Here is a 25,826-nt window from a genome sequence, read left to right on the forward strand (position 1 = left end):
TAGGGAAGTGTAACCCCATCCAGAACTAGCAGATCAAAATCGTCTCCCAAATTCCAGCCCTGCACTATAAGTACCACTGTTTTAGCGGGATTCAGTCTCAGTTTGTTATCCCTCATGCAACATATCACTGCCTCCAGGCAGGCATTTAGAGAGGTCATACCTTCTTTCTCCTGATGATGGAGAAATAGATTTAGGTGTCATCAGCATACTGATAACACCCTGCACAGAATCTCCTGATGACCTCTCCCAGCAGTTTCATGTAGATGTTAACAAACATTGGAGACAATATGGATCCCTGGGGGACACCATATAAAAGTTCAGATTTTGAAGAGCAACAGTCTCCAAGGGATACCATGTGGAATCTGCCCGAGAGGTGGGAGTGGAAGCTCTGCAAAGCGTTGCCTTCCACCCCCACCCCCACCCCCTACTCACTCCAAAAGAAGACTATGGTCGATAGTATTGCCTTGGGATTCTTTTAATGAAAGGTAGCATATAAATTTAACAAAAAATAAAATAAAATAAAATAAAATAGTGTTGAAAGCCATTGAGCGATCCAAGAGAGGATTTAGGAGAGTAACTGTATTTCCTGGCCATCATCACCAAGTGGTAGTCAAGTCTGGCTTGTATATATCTTGGCCACCACTACTGAACAGAAAATGGGGAGAAGAAAATGTCCTTTATGTGTGTTGCAGATATGGTGCCAACTGTTCCATGTGAAATGAACCTTTTCTAGCCCTCTGTGAGGATCACAAAGATGGCAGCCAGAATGTTGCATGTGCATTACATTATGTGTAGACCTGCACAGGATGGTCTAGCTACTGGATCTCTAATGATATTTTTTCAAAGAAACTGTAAGTCTCCAACATTCTGTTCTCCATTAGAAATGGATTCTAGAGAGGTTGCCCTGAATGGATTCAGTGAAGGAGACAAATTCTCCTTTCCAGTCTTCCAGACACAATCAGTATTTCCAGTTATTTGCAAGATCCTAATCCAATTACAAACATTCTTCTTTCTTTAATAAAAGTAGTTCCTTGAGCAAAGTGCACGTGACAATGCACCAGAAAGCTTTTTTGCAAAAAGGCAATGATCACACAACAGGGTAAACACAATAATTATACGAAATAACTTGAAAGAGAGTCCAGATGGAGGAACAAAGTCTAATGAGAGAGTGCTGGATTAAGAAGTAAAATCCCTACTGATTTTCATCAAATTGTTTCATAGGCCACACTTGCAAGTAACGTGGATCTGCAGATCCAATTGACCTGCAGTTTAGCTCCCCACCCCACCCCCACTCTCCTGTCCGAATTTGGACATAGGAGAGCAGGGAGCCTACAAGGAACTGGCTGTGCAGGCCTCCTTCTTGCCTAAAGGACAGCCCGCACAGCCAGTCATGGCCCTCCCTCAACTCTGGTCACAGGGAACACAACTTGCTATCCCGAATTCAGACGTAACACAGGATGCGTTCAACCTCGGGTTGGGGTGATGAAACTTTCTACAACCCAAGTCTTCAAATTGGAGTTTCCAGAAGAAAGATTTGGGTCGCTCGCCGTGCAGAACCAGACTTTCCTGCATTCAGACATGGAGCTTTGGCAGCCTCTGGCCCCTTAAATGCTGGTTTTGCATTACATGCGAATGTGACCATAGTGTAGTACAGGGCATAGAATCCTAGAGGTGGAGGGGTCCCTGTAGGCCTGCCATCTAGTCCAGCCCATTGCTTGATGCAGGAAATCCAAAGTGCAAGCTTCCTGGACAGATGTTTGTCCAGCCTCTGCTTGAAGATCTCCTGCAAGGGAAAGCCCAGCACCCCTCGGTAACTGGTTCCATGGTAAAGCTTCTCTTACTGTTTTCTCCTAATGTCCAATCTATTATCTACCCTCCTGTAACTTAAGCCTGTTAGATCAGAAGACAAGGCTGTCCCCTCACGATTCAAATGGTGCAGTCATGTGCCTCCTCAGCTAAACATACCCAGTTCCCTTAACCTTTCCACATCAGACTTTTCCCCTTATCCCTTTTTCTGTGTTATCATTCCTAGACATTCCTGGATTCTGGACAATGATCCTCAAAGTCTAAGCTATGTCAGCCGAGAAGGGAATGTGTGTGTAGTTTCAAGGAAAACTGGCTGACATTATCTGCAGGGCAATGGAAACTGAAGTAACCCTGCAGAGAGACAAAAAAGACTGGAGCTTTATTGTTCTATAGTCTTTCCCCCACAACCCCACAAGGTGAAGAGCGGGGAGGGGTGTTTTTTCACTGCTCTCTTCTCCTTCCAGATGGGATTTTAAACTCCAGGCATCTGTCCCTGACGGTCGCACAGTCCTATTTGGTCACTTGGGAGAGTAACTGGCCCTATCCACCCCCAGCACAGTACTTCCAGTGACTGTTGCTGGTGTCTATCTTATGTTTCATTTTAGAATGTGAGCCCTTTGGGGACAGGGAGCCATCTTATTTATTTATTTGTTATTTCTCTTTGTAAACCGCCCTGAGCTATTTTTGGAAGGGCGGTATAGAAATAATAATAATAATAATAATAATAATAATAATAATAATGATGATGATGATGATGATCCATATTTGGCCTGGATTGTACATATCGTTCCCAGTTCCACAAGGAAATATATGTGGAGAAGTGTGCAGTTCTTCTGGTAGGTTTAGCATTTCATTTTTAGTCTTAGGGTCAAGTGCAGCACCATTATTTATTTATTTATTTGCTGGCTGGCTGACTGACTGACTTCATTTATATCCTGCGTTTCCTCTAGGGCAGTGTTTCTCAACTGCCGGTCCACAAAGAGTTGAGTGCCAGTTCGTGCTTTGGGGAATTAACACCCCACAAACAATTTTGAGCTGGTGGGGGCCACGGCTGGTGGGAGCTCTCCTGAGCTCCATGGATACTGGGCCCTGCCCCCTTTGTTTCAAAGATCTTTCATTCATTCATTCATTCATTCATTCGATTTCTATACCGCCCTTCCAAAAATGGCTCTGGGCGGTTTACACAGAGAAATAATAGATAAAAAATAAGGTGGATCCCTGTTCCCAAAGGGTTCACAATCTAAAAAGAAACATCAGATATACACTAGGAACAGTCACTAGAGGTACTGTGCTGGGGGTAGATAGGGCCAGTTACTCTCCCCCTGCTAAATAAAGAGAATCATGACATTAAAAAGGTGCCTCTTTGCAAAGTTAGCAGGGAGATCTTTGAGAGATCTCTGTGTTCTCAGTGGGGAGTGGGTGGGGGGAGGATTTGCCTTGGTCGCTATGCTCAGGGCAGAGACAAACCCAACTGCCTACAGCAGCTGCTAACGAATCATTCTTCACAGAGATCCAGGGCCTCACATGAAGATGGAAGGAAAACAAAATAAAGTAGTTTGCTTTTCACATGCTTCATAAAGACTAGTACCTGCTTTTCCTTACCAAGTGATTCAATCCGAGGTCCCCATTTTAATGCAAAATGTTTCCGGCTTGCATGCCTAATGCAGATGGTTTTAATATGTAATGTTTTCTTTTAAATGATTCTAATGTTAATGATTTTAATGCTTATAGTATTATTTTAATTGTAAACTGCCCAGAGATACAGGTTTTGGGCAGTATAGAAATCTATTACATAAATAAACAAACACACACACACACAAACAAACTTGAACTTGAAACCGTTGGTCTGGGAAACTGTGCATGAAGAATGTACTGGTCCTTGACTCCGACAAAGTTGAGAAACACTGCTCTAGGGAGCCCATACATGGTTATATTTATCAACATAACAACCCTGTAAGGTAGGTTAAGCTGAGAGATAAGATAACTGGCCCAGAGTAACTCAGTGAGTTTCATGGCTGAATGGGGATTTAAACTCAGGTCTTACCAGTCCTACTCCAATGCTCTAACCACTGGCTCTCACTACCCTATGCATGATGACTAAGTTGCAGAAGTTCCAATTATTTCAACTCCACTTTCCCACAGTAAAAGTGCATAGGATTGCCTCCACGCAATACACTTCCACCAATATCTGCTCTGGAGTAGGTCCCGCTGAGTTGAATGGGCCTTATTCCCAATTAAGTGTGCACAGTATTTCAGTCTTCAAAGTTTTTCTTGATTCAGGCAATAACAAAATTACAGGTGTCCTGACAGTGAATACTGCTAGCAGATGGCTGTAAAGAGTATTTGAGTGGAAAGTCACTATACAGCCCTGTACTCTCATTATTTATTTTATTTGTCCCACTTGGCCTTTTCCAGAGACACTGAAAAAGTGGCTTTATCCATAACCACAGCTTTTTTCTTTACTGTGTGTCCTGAACAGGACAGAATTGTCATTGTATGGGGCAGGGATTCTCAACATGTGGGTCCCCAGATGTAATTGGACTTCAATTCCCATAATTCCCAACCAAAGGCCACTGGGTCTAGGGATTATGGGAGTTGAAGTCCAATTACATCTGGGGACCCACACGTTGAGAACCCCTGGTATGGGGCAAAGTCCCCTTTAATTGGCCATGCATTGTGTTACAGTGCCAATGAGCATTGCAAGATGGCTTAACTCCCCTCTATTACCTTCACACCCCTAGTTATTTCAGAGAACTGTACATGTCATCCCACTAAAGTAATACAAGATGACAGAAGATGTGCTGTCAGTCAGCCAATTATAGTACAAGTTGGGCTCTTGCCAAAGGGCACGGAGCTGTGCCCAGATGGCATTAGCCGCTCAGCGGATGCTGTAATCACTCATAAACTATCTGCCCCTAGCAATGTATTGAGAATTTGGTATCACACGGTGGGAAATTATACATCAGCCAATTGATTTGTGTACTTCTTTGCCTCAGGGCAATCCCACCTATTCAATATTACATTTGTCCCTGGATTAGATCCAGTTCCTGGGCACTCCTGCCTTTTTTAAAAAACAAAAAGACTATTTGCGATATATCACTACCATTTTAGAAGTTAGCTCCAGTTCACTTTTGAAGTTAGCTCCTGTTCATACTAATGGTGGCCTTCACATTAATGCCAGCAGTTCACTAGCGGCCCACAGCTCAGAACCGTGGAGATAATTCCTGGTAGGGTTTGGCTATATGATTAATGCGATTGTACTGGCACTCTTCTGAGCTGCCTTAATTGCATCAATTGTAGCAGAAGTATTTGGACTGCTTCCATCTAGTGGAGTTAGTTATTCCAATATCTCTATCTCTATCTCTATCTCTGTTTCTGTCTCTATCTCTATCTCTAGATTTTCATATGGAGACTAGGGGTGTGCACGGAACTGATTCCAACGATTCGGTTTGAATTCAAACTGAATTCAAGCTGGACCACCATTCCGTGTGCCGGTTCGAGTTGAACCGTCCCCCAGTTCAGTTTGAGGATCAAAGCAGGCTGAACTGATTCCAAACCGGTTCAGTTCGGTTCAAGAGGTATCCTGGTAAAGGGAAATCCATTGAGGATTCCCCTTTAAAAGCAATGGGGGCAGCTCTGCCTTTAAAATACTGCTAATGGCAGCCGGAGGGGGGTAGCAGCAAGAGGACACTGTACCACAGGCGGCAGATCTGGACTGGGCCATTAGAAGTCTGGACCAGGCCACCATTAGAAGTATTTTAAAAGACAATCCCCACCCTTTGCTTGTAAAGGGCAATCCTCACCAGATTCCCATTTACAAACATAACTCTCGAACTGGCAAACTGGTTCCAAACTGGTTCCATTTGAAACAGGCTCAGTTCAGTTCAAACTCAGACTGGCACTCCTTTTTGGGGGGCCAGTCCAGTCCGAGTTCAAACTGGTCAAACTGGCCCAGTTCTGTTTGAACGGGATTCAAATAGAAATGGTTCTGCACATCCCTAATGGAGACCATGCTTAGTCTGAATCAGAGATGTGGAGAAAACATCTGTGAAAATTATTCCATGATTCTCCTTGGAAGGACACCAGAAATTCTTCTCAAATTTCAGTTTCGCTTTAGCAGGGTCATCCCTTCTGTGAGACAATGTAAGGTGATCTCTTCAGGCAGATGGGTTATTAGTCAGTGAGGTGGCAAAATGTTATCCTGTCTCTTAAGAAAAAGGGAAAGAGAGAGAGGAAACTGTGCACAAGGGGTGGGGGAAGACTTTGATACCCTGCCTCAGGTGTACAGAGCTCTTCAGCTGCCATTGCTCCTTAGGATGAACCCAACGGGAATCCTAACATTCTTTTGGAATTTCAGCTACTTCTTGGAAGAACCTTGAAATGCCCTTCTGAATTTCACTTTGGAGAAAAATTTCAGTTCCAGCCCTAGTCTAAACTGGGCCACATCTTCTGGTTGCCTAGAGACTGTAATGTGAGCATTTTATTCTCACAGAGTCAACAAAATTATTATATGAGGGCATATCTGTATGCTGGTTCAAGAGAAACAACAGCCTCATGAAGCTCATGGTGGAGAAGAGATGGTGCATGGAAAAATAGGGAAAGCAGCAAAGATCTATGATCCCAAAGGATATGGAAATGACAGCTGTTTTTTTGTTAGCTGTATAGCCTTCACTTTCCAACAGGCTGAGGGGCTTACAGCATTTTAATAAAATATCTATAACGTTTTAATTTATTGGCAGAATGAGATGAACATGGTCATGATGGTAGACATTTCTGAGGACATGGCTCCCATCTAATAGCAGCCACATAGGTTCAGGGGTTTCTGTAAAGATACAATTTAAAGTTCTCCCCCATAAAGAACTTTCTCCCCCCTAGCTTAATGTATTTTGAAACAGAATAGGATGAAAATTGCATGGATAGCCTCACCCCACCCACACACCTTTTGAGGACATGAAGCCTACCAAATTGAGGACAAATAGGTGAGAGGATTTTTGTGCACACGTACTTTAAAGTTTGAGGTTTCCCTTCTTTCACATAAAACACCTATAACTTTTTCATTTCTTGGCAGAATGGAATGAGGGTTCCAGGGATGATATCTCCTTCTGAAGGTGAATCCTGCCAAATTGCAGACAAATTGATTCATGGATTTTTCACTCATGGGTGTGGGTTCATGGCTATTGATTAAGTGGATAGAGAGAAATTTTTCTTCCTTTCTCATAATATTAGAACCTGGGATCATCTGTTGAAGCTAAATGCTGGGAGGTTCAAGACAGAAAAAAGGAAGTGCTTCTTTATACAAAGTGTTGTTATGCTATGGAATTCGCCACTGCTGGATGTGGCGATAGCCACCAATCTAGATGGGTTAAAGGGGGATTAGACAAATTCATTGAGGATAAGGCTATCAATGGCTACTAGCTGGTATATTTCCATCAGGATCAGAGGGGACATGCCCCTAAACAGGTGCTAGGCAACACCAATAGGAGGAGGCATTGACCGTTTTCCCTCATTTGCGGACTTCCCAGATGCACCTGGTTGGCCACACCTGGTTGGTGTGAAGCAGAACGCTGTATGAGATGGGCCTTTGGCCTCAAGAGCAGAGCGAGGCTGGCGGCAGCCCATGTGTGGCCACTGCCATGGTCCCCTGGCCCCGCCCCCCCACACCTGATGTCAGAAGCAGGGGCCTGGCTTGCCATGCCCCCACATCTGATGTCAGACGTGGGAAGCATGGTTTCCCTTCTAAACAGGGCCACATGGCCGTATTTGGAAAGGAGATTGGCCTGTGCTGCATTGGGCAGCATGGGCCAGAGTAACTCGCCCTGCCTTAAAAGCAGGGAGAGCCATTCTGACCGCGTTGCCAATGCAGCGTAGGCCGATCTCTCTCCTAAACGGGGCCGCAGAGCCCCATTTAGGAGGGAGATTGATCGGCCCTGCTGCTTTGGCAGCGAGACCAGGAGTGGCTCTCCCTGCTTTTAAGGCAGGGAAAGTCACTCTGGCTGCATTGCCAAGGCAGCGTGGGCTGATTTCAGCTCCAAACGAGGCCATGCGGCTCCGTTTGGGACTGAAATAACACCCCCGCATCTGACATCAGATGTGGGGGGCGTGTCTGGGGCCACACTCGCAGCCTCTGATTGGTAGCGGCCCAGGTTCTTTGAACCCGTTCCCCCAATGGTGGCTCCTCCCCTGTTTGGCCTGATCCAGCAGGATTTTTTCTTATATTCTTATGTGTGTTCTAAACGTACTTCCAGAATAATATATCCAGAGGATGCATGCTCTCGCTCTCTCTGTGCCATCAGCTGCACACTCCTTCTTGCTTGAGAGGAGAATAGCAAGCTCTTGTGGTCGCAAGCATGAATTATCCCCTTTGCTAAGCAGGGTCTACCCTTGGTTGCATTTGAATGGGAGACTACATGTGTGAGCACTATAAGATATCCCTCTCAGAGGATTGGGCCATTCTGGGAAGAGCATCTGCATGCTTCCATGGAGAAGGTTCCAAGTTCCCTCCTTGGCATCTCCAAGTTAGGACTGAGAGAGACTCCTGCCTGTAACCTTGGAGCAGTTTCTTCCAGTTTGTGTATACAGTTCTGAGCTAGATGGACCAATGGTCTGACTTGGTATATGGAAGCTTCCTATGTTCCTGTGTTTCTTTTTGTCTCTTTTGGCCCTTTTTTGGCAGATGCTCTGTGAGACTACTACTGCTCCTTCTAACTTCTATTGTCATAGTGACAGAGCACCCTGCCAGGATGGATCCCCGTGGGGCAGTGGTGGTGCTGAGCAACCTAGGTAAGTCATCCTGCATGCCTTTCCCATTGCTGAATCAAAGAAAGTCATAATAAAAGTGGGCCAAATCAGGGCCAATCTGCTTTGATTCAGACTGCTGAATTGCATGGCTGCCAATTTGGTTTCGATCGGAGCAAATTGCTTTAAACTGGCCTGAATCGTCCCAATTGAATTCTAAATTGATTTGTCCACCAATGCTTCACACAGCCCTACTAAGTACAGCTATATTTGAGCTACCTGAGGTGCATTCAGTTTGTCAATTTCCCTTACCTTTGTTAGGGTCTTGTGTCTTTTGATGCAGTGCAAATTGCAATTTCGAATAAAATGCCACAGTACCTCAGTACTATACACTGTGAGTTATTTAGTATGAAATCATGTGGCATGAAGCACCATCTAATGGCATACAGATAACATGGAGTGCAACATTTCAGATATTTTAAAAGCAAAACCTCTGACAGTTCTCATTGGAATAAAAAGGAAATGATTTTTTAAAAGCTATTTAAAGCTGAATCCCAGCTGCTCATGAGATCTTGTTAAGCTCTAATAATCTTCAATTAGCAAGAAGAACATTTGTTTACAGAAGATGGCCTTTTCTGGAACTGAAATGTGAGTAAATAAACGGCAGTGATCCTGTGACGGAAAATATTGATGACAGTGAAAACTCAAGAGAAAGGGGGCTTTCTCTCTTTCTCTCTCTTAGTATAAGAGACTTAGTACAAGAGACTCTTAGTACAGAAACTACCTTATTCCTTCACCATTTGTGGGATGAGATCTCACTCAGTAGTACCAATGCAAATTCCAGTGGCTGCACAGAGCTTATATAAGGTTTTTCCCATAACAGAAACGAAAAGCAAGTTCAATCGTACACAACACTCTCTGTATACTTATCAAAGTCTCTGTAGAGCTTTGGGCTTTTCCTGCAAGAAGTAATCGTATCAGTTGTTGTTTCTTCTTCTTCTTCCATAAACAAAAGAAAGAAAGAAAAATTTGCAAGACCTTTCACAGTTAGGCTAGAGGAGGGTTTTAGATGTGGATGAGAATATTCTCCAACCACTGTCTTCCCCCTGTCCTGCCTACCTAATTTTCTTTGCCTTGATTGGGGGAGAATGCTTAAGAGCAGGTTTCCCCAACCTGCGGCCCTCCAGATGTTGCTGAACTACAACTCCCAGCATCCCTAGCCACAATTTATTTAAACATCTGGAGGGCTGCAGGTTGGGGAGGCCTGCTTAAGAGAATTTATCTCCCATTTCTTACCTCTAGGATTTTCACACACAGAGATAATTCATATATCCATAAATAGCTCCTTGGGGGCATAGCTAACAGAGAGAGCAGACCTCATGAATACCTTAAGGAGAATATTCAGGAATGTATACTGGAGCGGTGGACAATGAATTGAGACTTCTACTCTTTTAAAAAGGCTGCGTAAGTGGCTGATACCTTACCAAACACACACAAGCCCTTGTTTCCCATTTCACAGTGTTAGAATTACTTTATGGACACATTCATTACACATAGCATATTAATAAATACCTGGGCAAAGGTTCCTAGGTGTATTGTTTTTTTAAAAAAAGTTTAAAGGAGAAATGAAGGTATGCCTTTTTAAAAAGTAAGCAGTGATACAACTGACGCAGAACAGAAAATATAGAACTATTTGGATACATAGAACTCACAAGTCTTGATCCATGGCTTATCAAAAATGGCCTACCTTAATTTTACACATTAACAAAATTAACGTGGGTGATGCTTTCTTGGTGGGTGTGAGGAGGAGGGCAATTACAGAGATTCTATCAGCCCCGTTCTGGAGTGATTATCTTGTTTTTTATAGATAGATAGATAGCAAGCAACAATCCAGGAAGTCTCAAATTTCTGTCCGCCTCAGTGGTGGCTGGCTGCGATTGTTTTTTTGTACATTTTCTTCTCCTGAAGAAAAAGCTGGAAGAAAAATGCTGGAGGAAAAAATGTCATTCCCATAAAGTCAGCGGCTGTGCTGAAGAAAATGTCCCGCATGAAAAATTTGGAGAAAATTCAAGAGTTCAGTAGAAATTCGTCAGAACTTCCCCCTCATATTCTCCACATAGAAACTTTGGAGAATATGGGGGGCATATTCTCCCCAAGTCTAGAATAGCTCTGCCCTTGTTCACAGTAGCAAGCCCATAAGCTATTTCAAGAAAGAGTCAATGATCCTTAATTAATTAAGGATGTTTATGTTTCTCCCCCCCCCTTTTTAATTTCCCCCTTATCCATGATTATAGTATGCTGTCATTTAACGCTGTATGTTTTGAAAAGTGGAAATAAACATGACCCTTCCCCCCCCAAAAAATCTGATCCAAAATGTGCCCCCCCCCCGCAATCATTTTCTCCACCTCAGACAGTGAAACTATTTCTTGGGTGGGGCTGAGAAAGATCCCTCCACTTTGGAATGTTATTACATCCTGATACAGCATAATTCATGGATAAATCTGGGGGGAAATTCATGGCAGCCATTCGGAGATGAACTCCACAAGAAGTTCCACACTGTCACGGCTGCTTCTGTCACTGCTAAAGAGATAGTGAAAGAAAATATTTATTTATTGTATTTAACATACAGGTGAAACTCGAAAAATTAGAATATCGTGCAAAAGTTCATTAATTTCAGTAATGCAAATTAAAAGGTGAAACTGATATATGAGATAGACGCATTGCATGCAAAGCAAGATAAGTCAAGCCTTAATTTGTTATAATTGCGATGATCATGGCGTACAGCTCATGAGAACCCCAAATCCACAATCCCAGAAAATTAGAATATTACATGAAACCAATAAAACAAGGATTGTAAATAGAACAATATCGGACCTCTGAAAAGTATAAGCATGCATATGTATTCAGTATTTGGTTTGGGCCCCTTTTGCAGCAATTACTGCCTCAATGCGGCCTGGCATGGATGCTATCAGCCTGTGGCACTGCTGAGGTGTAATGGAAGACCAGGATGCTTCATTAGCGGCCTTCAGCTCTTCTGCATTGTTTGGTCTCATGTCTCTCATCCTTCTCTTGGCAATACCCCATAGATTCTCTATGGGGTTCAGGTCAGGCGAGTTTGCTGGCCAATCAAGCACAGTGATTCCATGGTCATTGAACCAGGTTTTGGTACTTTTGGCAGTGTGGGCAGGTGCCAAGTCCTGCTGGAAAATGAAGTCAGCATCCCCATACAGCTCGTCTGCGGAAGGAAGCATGAAGTGCTCCAAAATTTCCTGACAGACGGCTGCATTGACCCTGGACTTAATGAAGCACAGTGGACCAACACCAGCAGATGACATGGCTCCCCAAATCAACACAGACTGTGGAAACTTCACACTGGACTTCAAGCATCTTGCATTGTGTGCCTCTCCATTCTTTCTCCAGACTCTGGGTCCTTGGTTTCCAAATGAGATGCAAAAGTTGCTCTCATCAGAAAAGAGGACTTTGGACCACTGAGCAACAGACCAGTTCTTTTTTTCTTGAGCCCAGGTAAGACGCTTCTGACGTTGTTTGTTGTTCAGGAGCGGCTTGACAAGAGGAATACGACATTTGAAGCCCATGTCCAGGATCCGTCTGTGTGTGGTGGCTCTTGATGCACTAACTCCAGCCTCAGTCCACTCCTTGTGAAAGTCCCCAACACTTTTGAATGGCCTTTTCCTGACAATCCTCTCCAGGCTGTGGTCATCCCTGCTGCTTGTGCACCTTTTTCTTCCACACTTTCCCCTTCCACATAACTTTCTATTAATGTGCTTTGATACAGCACTTTGGGAACATCCAACTTCTTTTGCAATTACCTTTTGAGGCTTTCCCTCCTTATGGAGGGTGTCAATGATGGTTTTCTGCACAACTGTCAAGTCAGCAGTCTTTCCCATGATTGTGATTCCTAATGAACCAGGCTGAGAGACCATTTAAAGGCTCAGGAACCCTTTGCAGGTGTTATGGATTGATTAGCTGATTGGAGTGGGACACCTGGAGCCTAGACTGTTGAACCTTTTCACAATATTCTAATTTTCTGGGATTGTGGATTTGGGGTTCTCATGAGCTGTACGCCATGATCATCACAATTACAACAAATTAAGGCTTGACTTACCTCGCTTTGCATGTAATGTGTCTATCTCATATATCAGTTTCACCTTTTAATTTGCATTACTGAAATTAATGAACTTTTGCACGATATTCTAATTTTTCGAGTTTCACCTGTACTTTTATACCACACAAAATTTATGTCTCTGGGCGGGTTACAACCGAACAAAATAAACAACAAAAATTTAAAACATTAGGTAACACAATAAATGACAACAAAAAATAAAACATTAAAATTTAAAATTTAAAAAGTACACAAAGTGGGGGGCAGAACAGCTGTCATCCATCAACCCGTTGTAAACTGTTAACAAAACAGTGTGTCTTGTTAATGTTAATTCTCTTCAAACTTCTCTGGACTCCTCTTGAAATCATTCCTAGGTTTGGCCTCACTAAATTTTGCCCACCCAAGACAAGCTGAAAATCCTTCTGTAAGAATGTTCAGCTCAGCACAAATTTGAATGAAGAATAAGGAGGAGGAATAGCTGAGCACTTAGCACAATGGGAGGATGGTCAGCCTATTTTACATTCGGTAGGATTTGAAAGAACCTGTGAGACAGCCATCTTTTTAAAAAATCCTATACTCAGTGCAATTATGTATATGCTTTTATGCATAAGAATCCTGAACATGCAATGTGTCACTTTTCAGCAAGATGAACGTATTCACTGAAATAACTGGGGAGGTTTTTAGCTAAGACTGTAAGCTCGGAAGTTTTTGGTTCAGCTCTTGCCTCTGCCACTAACTAAGCAGGTGGTGTTCTTTTGCAAACTTCTGTTCCCAACCTCACTTCCCTCTCTTCTGTAAAGTACAGATAAAAATGTGGATCTATACAACAGGTTTATTATAAAGCTTACTGAGATCATGTTCATGACCCACTTGGAAAATTCTCCCACTTTATAGGAAAGCTCTGGGAAATTGAAGGTAATGGAGACTAAATTAGTTGGTTGATTATTTATTGATTATTTATTATTGATTATTTATTGATTATTTAATTTATTGATTGATTTTATTTAATTATTTAATGATTATTTATTATTTACTGATTATTTATTAGAAGGTGAAGCTGTGTAGGTATTTTCAAACTAAATGTATTGCAGATATCCTATTAGATTAGAATGCATTGATCACAAACAATGGTTGAGATTCCGACTAAATTACACCTATTGACATTAAGTAGTGCTTTAGAACTGCTGTGACCTAGTCTGGATGTCAGCCAATGTATGTAATTGTATATATTTCCTTTTTGTATTCAAAGATTTAATAAATAGGAACATAGGAAGCCTCCTTATACTGAGTCAGACCCTTGGTCCATCTAGCTCAATCAAACTCAATCAGGTCGGCAGCTAGATTTGATTCCAACAGACCTTCAGAGGGCTGCACATAGCGTATTGACCAAAAACAATATATACTTACTAATTTATTAAGTATATTTATATCACAATAAATGGTGATGGTGATGGTGATGGTGATGGTGATGGTGACAGTGACGGTGACGGTGATGATGATCAAATAGTAATAAAAGAATTGTCCAAAAAGTCATATAATGACTGGAATTTAAAAGATTAAAAAGATTTCTCACAGATTAAAAAACAGAAATTAAAACAAAATAACTGCAATAATACTACACTTATACACATTACAGGACAACACACACTGGAAATAAACAAAGAAACAACAACACCAACAACACACGAAAGATTCCACCCTTCAGGCTTCCCCAGCAGCTTCCCATGGCAGATTTTTAGTAGTGATAGATGGCAGCACACAATTAATAAATGCAAAAGGTCAAGAGCCACCTTGACACATATAGACAAACCGGAGGTGAACAAACCAGAGGTTCGATTTCATGCTCATCTGGAAACATGAAACCATGGTTTCATCACCAAACCAACCTAAGGTCCATCCCCAAACTGTAATCTGAACATTCCATCTGGAGTACATTTCGCTGCTGCAGGTTTGAAGGGCAGCATCATGACGTCCAAATCCTGCTGCCATCTCAATCTGGGTTCCATGCTGTGGATGCTCCCGAAACAATAGAGAAGGCAGCTCAGACCAGGCCAGAAATGTGTCAGTTCTATGCCTCCCCTGCTTCTCGCTAGCCACCTCCCCGATCAGTTGCCCCACCCTCTTCAGTCTCTGCACTTCTCTTGCCGTTGCTCGGCAACAGGGACACGGTGTGGCCACATCCAGTTTTGCCACTTCAATGCCTGTAAGGGCAGAGGAACACACTGGGGGAAGACCACTTTCCATTGCCCCTTATGGTCTCCCTTTGTCAACCTGCACAGAAAGGATGTGATGACAAGACAGGCACAGTGGGAGAGCTGTGAAGCAATCTAGGGCTGCAGAAGTGTTTTTACAAGCACCTGGAGCCACTGTGAAGTTTGGGTTGAAAGACAACCCCTGGAATTCTGGAGTGGTTCTGTACAAATATTTTTTGTACAAGTGTTTAGGGGAAGGGGGCCCTAGCCCCTTTCCCTGGAGGCAAGCACACAATATCGGCCATACCTTATGAGAAGAACCGTCCTGGGTTACGCCTAGGTATCGGTTACGTTAATTGGGCAATCAATCCAGTCGTCATGATTAAACCTTAGACATCGTCCCAAGAACCACTCTCTCAGAGAGGGACAGGCCACAGAAGCCCAGATGCAAAGCAGAGGGCTGTTGCTGCCTAGCCTGGTTGTGAGATGCCTGCAAGCCCTGGGGAAGGGTACCCCCTACCCCTGCAACATCTTTCCTGGTCCCGGTGGCTGATGGAAAGCAGGAGTCAAAGCACTCTCTCTGGTCATCCCATAACACGTATACTACTTCTCTTTTTGCCCAGCACACTACAAGGTTTGGCAGGGTTCACTGAAAATAGTGCTTGCCCTGACCCTGGATTCCCTGCATAAGCCGATCATACACTGCAATGCCAGTCCCAGACCAGGAATTGTGAATGTGCAACCCCCAGAGACAGGCTCTCTGATTACTCTGTTTTTAAAAAATCCTTTCCCCACTTTTCCTGAATTCTTCAAACTGGGTCTGAAAGTCTCTAAATGCGTGTATCCCACGAAAGGCATTCTCTGACCAGGGGTTCGACCCCTTTCACTTAAGTCAGGTCAGAAGCGGGGAATCCGTTTCCACAGCTAAAATTTGAGCCATTCCAGAAGTTCCAGACATTATAAAGCCTTCAACAAATTGCTCAATATAACCTCAAGCAACCACGCTCGCCACAAACCACTAACACAGGCAAATTATGCTTTTAAGTGACCAGTAATCTATGCAGGCACATTAAAACAGGGTGAGAGCTTTTATGCAGGTGACAGGGATCTGGCTAAGCTTTTGTCAGCATGCCAAAAGCTTAGCCAGATCCCTGTCACCTGAAGAAACAACATTCAGACCTTCAGACAATTTATCAGTGACCCCCTTCATGTGTGAGCCTACTGTATGTAAGAAAACTTATTAGCTGCCACCTCCAGAGACATGGCATTTAACCCTGCCCCTGTGGTTCCCATTCCCCCCCCCCCTCAAATTGTCCCAAGGTCTCTCTTCTGAAGATGTCCATGACGTTCGGGAACGAAGAACTAAGAAGAGGACTGTTCTCTTTCATTTGTGATCCCATGGCTCATGGGTCGGAGCTTGGAGATCAGCTCAGGACATCACACAGGAGGAGGGGGAGAGAAAGAAAGGAGGAAGTATAAGGGTTTTTGGTAAGACATGGGGGAATTGTGACCACAAAAAGGGAGAGGCTTTGACAATCTTTAAAGTTGTTAGCTTAAACTGCTTGATTGCTTTTGTAAGAGAGAGAAATATTTTGCTGTATGATTCGCCTGAAATCTGGTGAGAAATAAAGCCTTTTGATTAATTTTTACCCCTTCATTCTCCTTGTGTTTTCTTGGATCTTGAGAGTCTTGACAGCCAAGACCATTGAAAAGAAACCACAGTTCTTGTTAATGTGAGGGTTCTGCGATCCCCATCTATCCTAAAATTGCAGAGGAATTTTGGGCATCTTGAATTCCTTACACTAGGGCCCATCTCTGACGTTACCCTTCTCTGCCCACCTGAAACCACTTGGACACATGGAGCAGCCTGGAGTCCTTGGGAGTCTGTGAGTGGAGAGGGGAAGGCATGGAGTATGAGTTCTATTGTTAAACAGAGATACCTGAGTGGCCACATCAGCAGGACCCCCTGTAGTTGGATGGCCTACCTCATGAGAGCACATTCCAACCCAAAGCTCATGGAGCCTTTGATCCTCCCCAGTGGACTGGCCCTCTCATGAGAGGGTTAATCCCTGCCAGCAAGCTGACATGGGGGCAGAAGTGTGTTGGGTCTTCCTGGACTGCTTGGCCCGCGTCTACCATTCCAAAAGCATCCTTTGTCACAGTGGACCAAATCTCGGGATGCACCTGGTTTGGTCCATGATCAAACTGATGAACCAGCCCTGGTTAAGGTGAACCGATTTGGCAATAACAGTTCATGCACGCCCCTATTAATTTATTTACTCATTTTTATTCTCTATGGGAATTGTAAATGCATTACTATATTTACATAATGCCTGTGAACTCCTGTCCTGGAACAGGTCTCCACTTTGCTTAAACCCACCATTAAAGTATGCAAATAAAAAGCTTTCACTAAAAGGCCTGTATCTGAAAAATAAGGCAACAAACAAACAGAGCCCAAGAAAACAGGAAGCAGAAAGAAAATGCTAACATACCTACTAGACCATGGTTTCAAATCCGCACTGCAGCTCTGATTATATGTCTGTCCTGGTTTCTCTCCCCCTGAGTGAAATTATTTTTCCTTATATTACCCCACTTAGTGCCCTTTCATTTGTCAGCTCTGTGCACTAATCTTGGCATTAATATGAATTACAATAAATTATTCAAGAGCCAGAAAACAAATTTTCAGTAAGAAACTTAAGGAGCTGAATGTGTCTGCTTTATGACGAAAGAATGATTTCATTAAGTATCCGGCATGGATCAAAAAGACAGATCACGGAAGACTCATTTTGAACTCATTGGGGAAATGTAATACTCAACAAGATCCAGAAATTAAAATGGGATCAAAAGCATTTTACAAAAATGTACAGAGAAAGTTCTTAGGTATGAGGGGGCTTTTGTGATTTCAAACACAATATGTTAAGTGCAAGTAGAGATAGATTATGAAAAAGAAGGTGAAAAAGGAAGCAGATTTGCCTGCCCTTTGTCCTCCAACCCCCCCCCCTCCAAATTTTTTGGATGAAAGCTTTCATAAGAGAACTTTCAAGCAGCCCAGGAAGAAATTTGCCCATCATCACTCCTACATAGACTGTTTGGCACACTCACTAAACTACAATTTCTGAAGTTACTAAACTATAATTCCCAAGGTTATCTGGGAGACACTATGGCCAACATGATGTGCAGTGTTACAGAGCTGTAATGTTGCACACGGGGGCTGCTGTGAAGGCCTAATTCAGCCCTGATGTTGTTAAGAATGGATGGTAGTGATGGCAGCGCTACTGAAGTTTCCTCCATTGTTGTGAAAGGGGGAAACTGTGGTACCACTGCCCCAGGGCACAGCATTATGGCTCTGCAGTGCTGCACATCATGTCAGCCATGGACAATTTTAAATTTTTTGAACACAAATGGCTGACATCCAGAAAAAGGAAGCGCTAGTGCAGTGACAGGACCAGACTAACCATGATACCAGATGAACTACACTGGGGAAGGGGCAATTTTTGACAACCACCCCTTCCCCAGGAAGCTCCATGTGTCATCTGAAAATATGTCCTTGAGCTCTGCACAACACTCAGGGACTTTTTTTTCATGATACACAAGGTTTTCTGGGGAAGGGGAGGTCATAAAAAACCACCCCTTCCTCAAGGCACTGGTGTAGTTAGTCTAGAAGTGCTGTTTCATGTTCTGGATGTTAGTCAATGGATATAAATTTGCAGTGTAGAGAGAATGAATATAAATTTGCAGTGCAGTCAATGGATATAAATTTGCAGTGTAGAGAGAAAGGCACACTGATCTTTCCTTGTAACTATAGCATGTGGATTCTCTTGGCGCTTCTAACCAAGGCTCCAATCAGAAGTCCTCATGCTATCCATTTCCATTTTAAATTGTATAAATGATCTTATGTTCTGTAGGGATTTTTTTTAATTTCAGTTGGTTGAAGTATATACCAGTATCGTAAATCACCTATTTTAGGCCACATGGGATCACATTGTGCAGAGCACTTTCTCAGTCACAAAACACCTGTGAACCTTTACAGAGTAGTTCTAATGTAGATGTTACACTCAGCACAAATATACAAGCAGACATGGCCATGGTAATTTCTTGTCAAATGTATCCTTCATTTTAAGGATACATCACTTTTTGATTGTGGAAGATGTGGGGATTTTGATGTGGGGATTTTGACTGTGGGGAATTTGATTGTGGGAGATGTAGGGATTTTGATTGTGGGAGATGTGGGAAATATTCCAAAGGTGGTGACCTTTCTGTGCATCATTTCTGTGCATCATTTGTTTAGGAGGAAGTACTTTGACCTCTTACAAAATATCATTCTTGCACACACAACTCAAGCAGACAACGGACTCCAGTACTTTAAGCAATAACCATAATGCCTAGATTGTCTCTGCAAAATCAGTAACTCATACAGCTTCAAAAACTGCTGAGGCAGCTCAATGATGTCCACCAAAAAGCATTCCATGTGATCTCAATTCAAAGAGAATGCCATGAGAGAACATGAGCATGCCAGATTATAACAGAATCCATGATATAGATCTCTTAGGTAGAAAGCATGGGACTCAACACACCTCCTGCATGAGTTACGCCTCATTTCAAAAGACTAGAGATGACAAGATAAATATAATGGCCAGCACCCTGACTAATGAAGCACTTGCATAATGAACAAAGTTGTGCTACCACAAGGAGATTATATAATTGCACTAAAAAGTCTGCAGAATTGTGCTCTTGCCCTGCTCTTGTGCAAAAGTTCCCTTTAAAATAGTAAAGTGTGCTCTCAAGTCGATTTTGACTCCTGGTGCCCCCAAAGCCCTGTGGTTTTCTTTTGGAAGAATACAGGAGGGGTTTACCATTACCTCCTCCTGTGCAGTATGAGATGATGCCTTTCAGCATCTTCCTATAGCGTTACTGCCTGATATAGGTGTTTCCCATAGTCTGGGACAGTGTTTCTCAACCGCCAGTCCGCGGACTGGTGCTGGTCCGTGAAGAGTTGAGTGCCGGGCCGTGCCTTGGGAAATTAAGCCCACCCCAACAATTTTGAACTGGTGTGGGCTGCTGCTGCTGCTGGGAACTCTCCTGAGCTCATTTCTAAGCAGGCAGCCCTTGCTGCAGGGTTTATGTTCATAAACCCTGCAGCGATGGCTGCCTGCAGAAGAGCTAGCATGCACTCCGTGGCTCTTGGGTCCTGCCCCCTTTACATCATGCAAAAGGGGTGGGGCCCAGTATCCACGGAGCTTTCCTGAACTCATTCCGAAGCAGGCAGCCCTCACTGCAGGGTTTATGTTCATTTCGAGGAAGCGAAATAAACGTAAACCCTGCAGCAAGGGCTGCCTGCTTAGAAATGAGCTCAGGAGAGCTCCGTGGATACTGGGCCCTGCCCCCTTTGTTTCAAAGACCTTTGAGAGATCTCTGTGTTCTCAGTGGGGAGAGGAGGAGGAGGATTTGCCTTGGTCACTACGCTCAGGGCAGAGACAAATCCAACTGCCTACCGCAGCTGCTAACGAATCATTCTTCACAGAGATCCAGGGCCTCGCATGAGGATGGAAGGAAAACAAAATAAAGTAGTTTGCTTTTCACATGCTTCATAAAGACTAGTACCTGCTTTTCCTTACCAAGCTATGCAATCCGAGGTCCCCATTTTAATGCAAAATGTTTCTGGCTTGCATGCTTAATGCAGATAGTTTTAATATGTAATGTTTTCTTTTAAATGATTCTAATTTTAATTATTTTAATGCTTATAGTATTATTTCAATTGTAAACTGCCCAGAGATGCAAGTTTTGGGCAGTATAGAACTCTGATAAACAAACAAACAAACAAACAAACAAACTTAAACTTAAACTTAAACTTGAACTTGAACTTGAACTTGAACTTGAAATTGCTGGTCTGGGAAACTGTACATGAAGAATGTACAGGTCCTTGACTCCGAAAACGTTGAGAAAAACTGTTCTGGGAAACATACCAGTGGGGATTCGAGCCAGCAATCTTCTGCTTGTTAGTCAAGCATTGCCCCGCTGCAGTACAACACTAATCTGCCGTAGTGCAACACTAGTCTGGTATGCAAGCGTAAGACTTAGTGGAACTTGCCTACACATTGTCCTTCTGCTAGTGCAGCACCCTCTCATGTGTGCGCCATAAGTCAGCATGTCAGGCACTTCTTGCATTAGCTCTATCATGATCACTTGGGAAATATACTGTATCTACCAGAGTATAAGATGGCTCTGAACTTAAGACATCTCCCTTAAAAATACGATTAAATCCAGGTTATACCTGTATTTATCCAAGAGGCTCTGAAATTAAGACCCACCTTCCATTTCTAAAATCAAAGAACTTGGGGGGAGGGGCTAGTCTTGGATTCAGGTAAATTCTGTAAAATACAAATTGGACTATGCACCATACAACATCAGGTCATATAATGCTCATATGATAACTTGAGAGCGCAAGTGTATTACTTGATGATCTGAACTAAGTCTCTCCCCCCCCACTTCTATTTTTGAATATTTGGATCTTACTGTAAATCAGGAATGACAGCAAGTTATCAAGCAATCTGGAAAGATTAGGGAGTGACTGCATTTCACAAAGTATTGAGCAAAGTCAGGAAAGGATTATGGCTGACTTCTGGGGAGCTGTGTAGTTCTTTTTTCATCTTTCCACCCCCAATGATCAATGTACATTTTACATTTCAAACATAGGAAGCTGCCTTCTACTGAATCAGACCACTGGTCTATTGTATTGTCTATACAGAATGGCAGTGGCTTCTCCAGGTCTGCAGGCAGAGGTATCTCTCAGCCCTGTCTTGAAAATACCAGGGAGGGAACTTGGGACCTTCTGCATGCAAGAATTGAGGTGCTCTTCCAAGAGCAGTCTTATCCCCTAAGGGGAATATTTTACAGTGCTCATATGTAGTCTCCCATTCAAATGTGAACCAGGGTGGAAACTGCTTAGCAAAGGGGACAATTCATGCTTGCTATGATGAGACCAGTTCTCCTGGTATTTCAAAGGCCATGATTCTAGTTCCTGAATACAACTTGCAGTTTGTTTTCATATCTGAGTATATAGGCTTGTTGATACAATCGTTTAAATCTAGGTTGAATGTGGATTACCAATATCTGCATGATGGTGTGACTCCATGCCAAGGTGGGAATCTTGGGCTATTAACCACTTTGGCATGGGTTCATACAATCATGTCAATGCTGGTAACTCACATTACACCTAGATTTAAATGACTCTGTGAACAAACCTTATGAATCTCTTCCATTTGCAAGACATGCAAATAGGCCTGAAATTATTCAGTGAAATTCTCATTTTACTGGAGAAGCAACTTGATCAGTTAAGAATCAAAATGTCTGGCAACCAGAGCTGCAACTTTTAACTGATTAACTTTTTAAAAGATTCCTTCATCTCTCATACACAGAAGGATTCCCTGTCCTAATATACCACCTGCTACAACAAGCATGCCTCATCTAAATGCAAAGCAGGTTCTTTGTTTAGAACAATTAATTTTTTTACCCATATTCAAATTTAATTGATAAATTCATCTTCCAAAATTCATATGATTAATCAACAAGATCTCTCTAATCACGTGACAGCCCTTGGAATCCTGTTCAGCATCTGTTAAGACGCAAGATCAGAATTAATCAGTTCTCTCTCTCTCTCTCTCTCTCTCTCTCTCTCTCTCTCTCTCTCTCTCTCTCTCTCTCTCTCTCTCTGTATGTATTGGGCACATTCCACATGCAACGCACTGGTCATTTCTGGTCTGATGCTGACCGGAGCAGCAAGAGGGTACGCTGCCACCCCATGCCAGCTATTTTGGAAACAGCACCAGCTGGGGAAATGCGGTGGTGGGGCATGGGTAAGAGCACCCTCCCTGCTCCTTAAAAGTACTCCCCCACCGCCAAACCTGCCGTACCACTGAACTGGTCCGTGTATAACCCTAGCCACCACAACCATCGCCTCGGTGCAGCCAGTTCATCTGCAATGATCTTCCTTCTGCCTTGCCCAAGAGCAACTGACAGACATTACTAAAGCCTGCTGCTTATACAGGCACTTCCCATTCTGCATTGGCAAGCCAATATCACATGTGGAGGGGGCGGGGGGGAAGACCAGATAATAGCTTAATTGGCTGGCCCAAATCATATGCTGGGGAAGGCAAGACGGTGGGCCCCATGTCTGTCTATGGAGCCGGGAGCACAACCCCACCACTGGCTTTACTTTAGGGATGGCTGCAGGGAGCGGCATATATATATATATATATATACATGGAGAGAGAGAGAGAGAGAGAGAGAGAGAAGAAACTTCCCATGAAAAGAATTAAATTCCTGCATGAAGACAGAGAAAGACATCATCCCATTCGCACGTAATGGGAAAACGGAGTTCAAGGGGCAGAGGTTTCTTGTATTTTATTTATTATTTTATTTATTCAATTTCTGTACTGGTTGCAAAGTCTGAATGGGTGAAACTCTTGTCCCTCATGGAAAGCGACCCAAGGTTTTGCTCTCCAAACTCCAATTTGAACCCTCGGGTTGTAGTGAGTATTGCCACTCCTACCTGAGGTTAACCACCACCTGCAGTATGTCAACATGGAACTCCAGGCTGGGCTGTCTGAAACTGGAGTTGAAGGAGGAAGCTCCTCCCTCTTTCTGGCTGCATTTGGCTGTGTGGGCTGTCCTTCATGAAAGAAGGAAGCCCACACAGCCGGTTCCCCCTCCTCTCTGCAGCCTCTCTGACTTCACAGAGCCTCCTGAAGTCAGAGAGCTTCCTGAAGACCATTGGGACCGCGGTTCCACGTTACATGCGAATGTGGCCTATATGCAGTAGGCAGCATGAACTCAAAAGCACAGAGTGTTGGATGGATTTCCCTCTTTGGAGCTTTTCATCAAATACTGCAAATATCTTTTCTGCGTTGCAGGTCTCAAAACAGGAACATGCCACCTTTTTATGGATTCCAGAAGGGGGTCACAGTGGGAGATAGAGCAAAGGGGCAGAGCCGCCCCCCCCCCCCCCCGCCCAGCACAAATCACCAGAGGCAAAAGACTGCTCTCATTGCTGGTTGCTAAAGGAGAGAAAAGGGGGCAGCCTGCTCTCTTGCCCAGCTCCACACTGCATGGTGCAGTGCTGATCGTGTGGGAGGGCGCTCCGTGCTCCCACCAAGCACAGCATGATTGTCTGGGGGGAAGGCCAGGTTTCTGAAGCCTTCCCCACCCACATCTGCCTGCCCGCCCACCCACTTGCCCAGTAGATCATGTGAATGGCTCCAATCTGTTGTCATTCTTTGGCTTGTTTAATTATGGCCCTTTTCTTTCAAATATGCCTTGTGTCTTCATTGAACTGGGTGCAATATACAACCCAGAACATCAGAAAGAATATATTACTAAAGATTTGCCTATAATAGGAAGGGAAAGAAGAGAAACACAGGACAAAAGTAGATCTAGTTTGGCCCCCCCCCCCGATTCTTCAAAAGCTTCATGGTTTCACCCTGCTTCTAGTAATGGTGACTGTCAAAGAGGAATCATAGAAATACATCTGTGGCTTTTAAAAATAAAATAAAAAATGGTGATCTATGTAACAAAATGCATTTTATTCCCACTATTTTGCTTTCTCTGTCAGTGCATGCTTGCGTCTTTTCCTTGATTCTACCACATTATTGGCTTGTACTCAGTGAGGCATACTTCTGAGTAAATGCATACAGGATAATGAGTTTTATTTCATTTGTGTTTTGTAAATTGTTGGCAAGTGGATCAGCTTTATCATACAGGGTTCCATATAACGGAATTCTATAAGTGTTCTGGAATGTTTACTGAGATCAGTTACCAATTAGATTTCTTTCCGTTTTAAATTCAAGTGCCTGTATGATTGTGATAAACCCATTCCAGCAATACTGAATGTGCTCATGTCTAATTTTATTATTTGAATTTTAAATAAGCAGATGTAGCCTGAGAAGCAGGCAATGTTCATCACATCCTAACCACCTTGACTCATTCCCACTTTAAAAACACTTCCAGGAATCTTGACCACTATAAATAAAAACTTGGATCCTCTGGAATTTTGTACTTCTTTGCCTGTAGTCTTTTTGACTGTCTATCTTCTCCATCAACCTTGGGATCCTGTGATGTTGTGTCATCAACCCAGAACTCTTTGAATTGGTACCCCTAGACTTTGAGTGCTAAGAATGAGACAAGTACAAACTGACAGAGTCTACTATTTCTAGAACCTCCACCTTTGCAAAGTGAAATCACATTCATTTGTGGGAGGGGAGGTTAAAAGAATCTGTTCTCCAAATGGAGACAAATCCAACTCTCAGAAAAGGGAGTTGGAAAGAGCGGAAATTTCACTGCTACTGAGGAGTAGGGGATAATATATTTCATCCGTTGGTAAAATGTGTACTGTAGAATTGGACTTTCACTCCATTTATATACAATTCAGGTGAAAGCATTCTTTTGTGATGTTTCGGTTTTGCCCATTAATCACACCTAGTCTTTGGGGGGAAGACAAAAAACTCAAGCAAATCAGCAGCACCTGCATAAACAACAACAAAGCAAAAGTGACTCATCTAGCAACCTATTTCTGGAACACGGAGTGAATGATACTGTTTGCTAAAGCATTTGTTTCAGAACTTTTTTTTGCAAAAATATGGAGGAGATGGCAGGGCAGATGACTCGCTGAGCAGATAGTCTGCTAATGATCCAATCTGTGCTGCAGTGTTTTATATTCAGACTGGCAAGGCAATGCAGGCTTGATTAATTAAAAAGCCCCAAAAGAAAGGATCAGAAAGAATAACACGGTAATAACTCCAGAACAAAATTCAAGGGCTTGGCAAGAACTATTAATTGCCTGGGTGGGTTCACATTTGTTATGCATTAATAATGCACTCACACATACACAAGTACACATGTGCATGCATATGCGCGCGCGCACACACACACACAAAATGACAGCTCTGAAGTAATTACATAGAAATTGACAGCCTATT

The sequence above is a fragment of the Hemicordylus capensis genome, chromosome 5 (genome assembly GCF_027244095.1).
Source record: "Hemicordylus capensis ecotype Gifberg chromosome 5, rHemCap1.1.pri, whole genome shotgun sequence".
Classification (NCBI taxonomy): Eukaryota; Metazoa; Chordata; class Lepidosauria; order Squamata; family Cordylidae; genus Hemicordylus; species Hemicordylus capensis.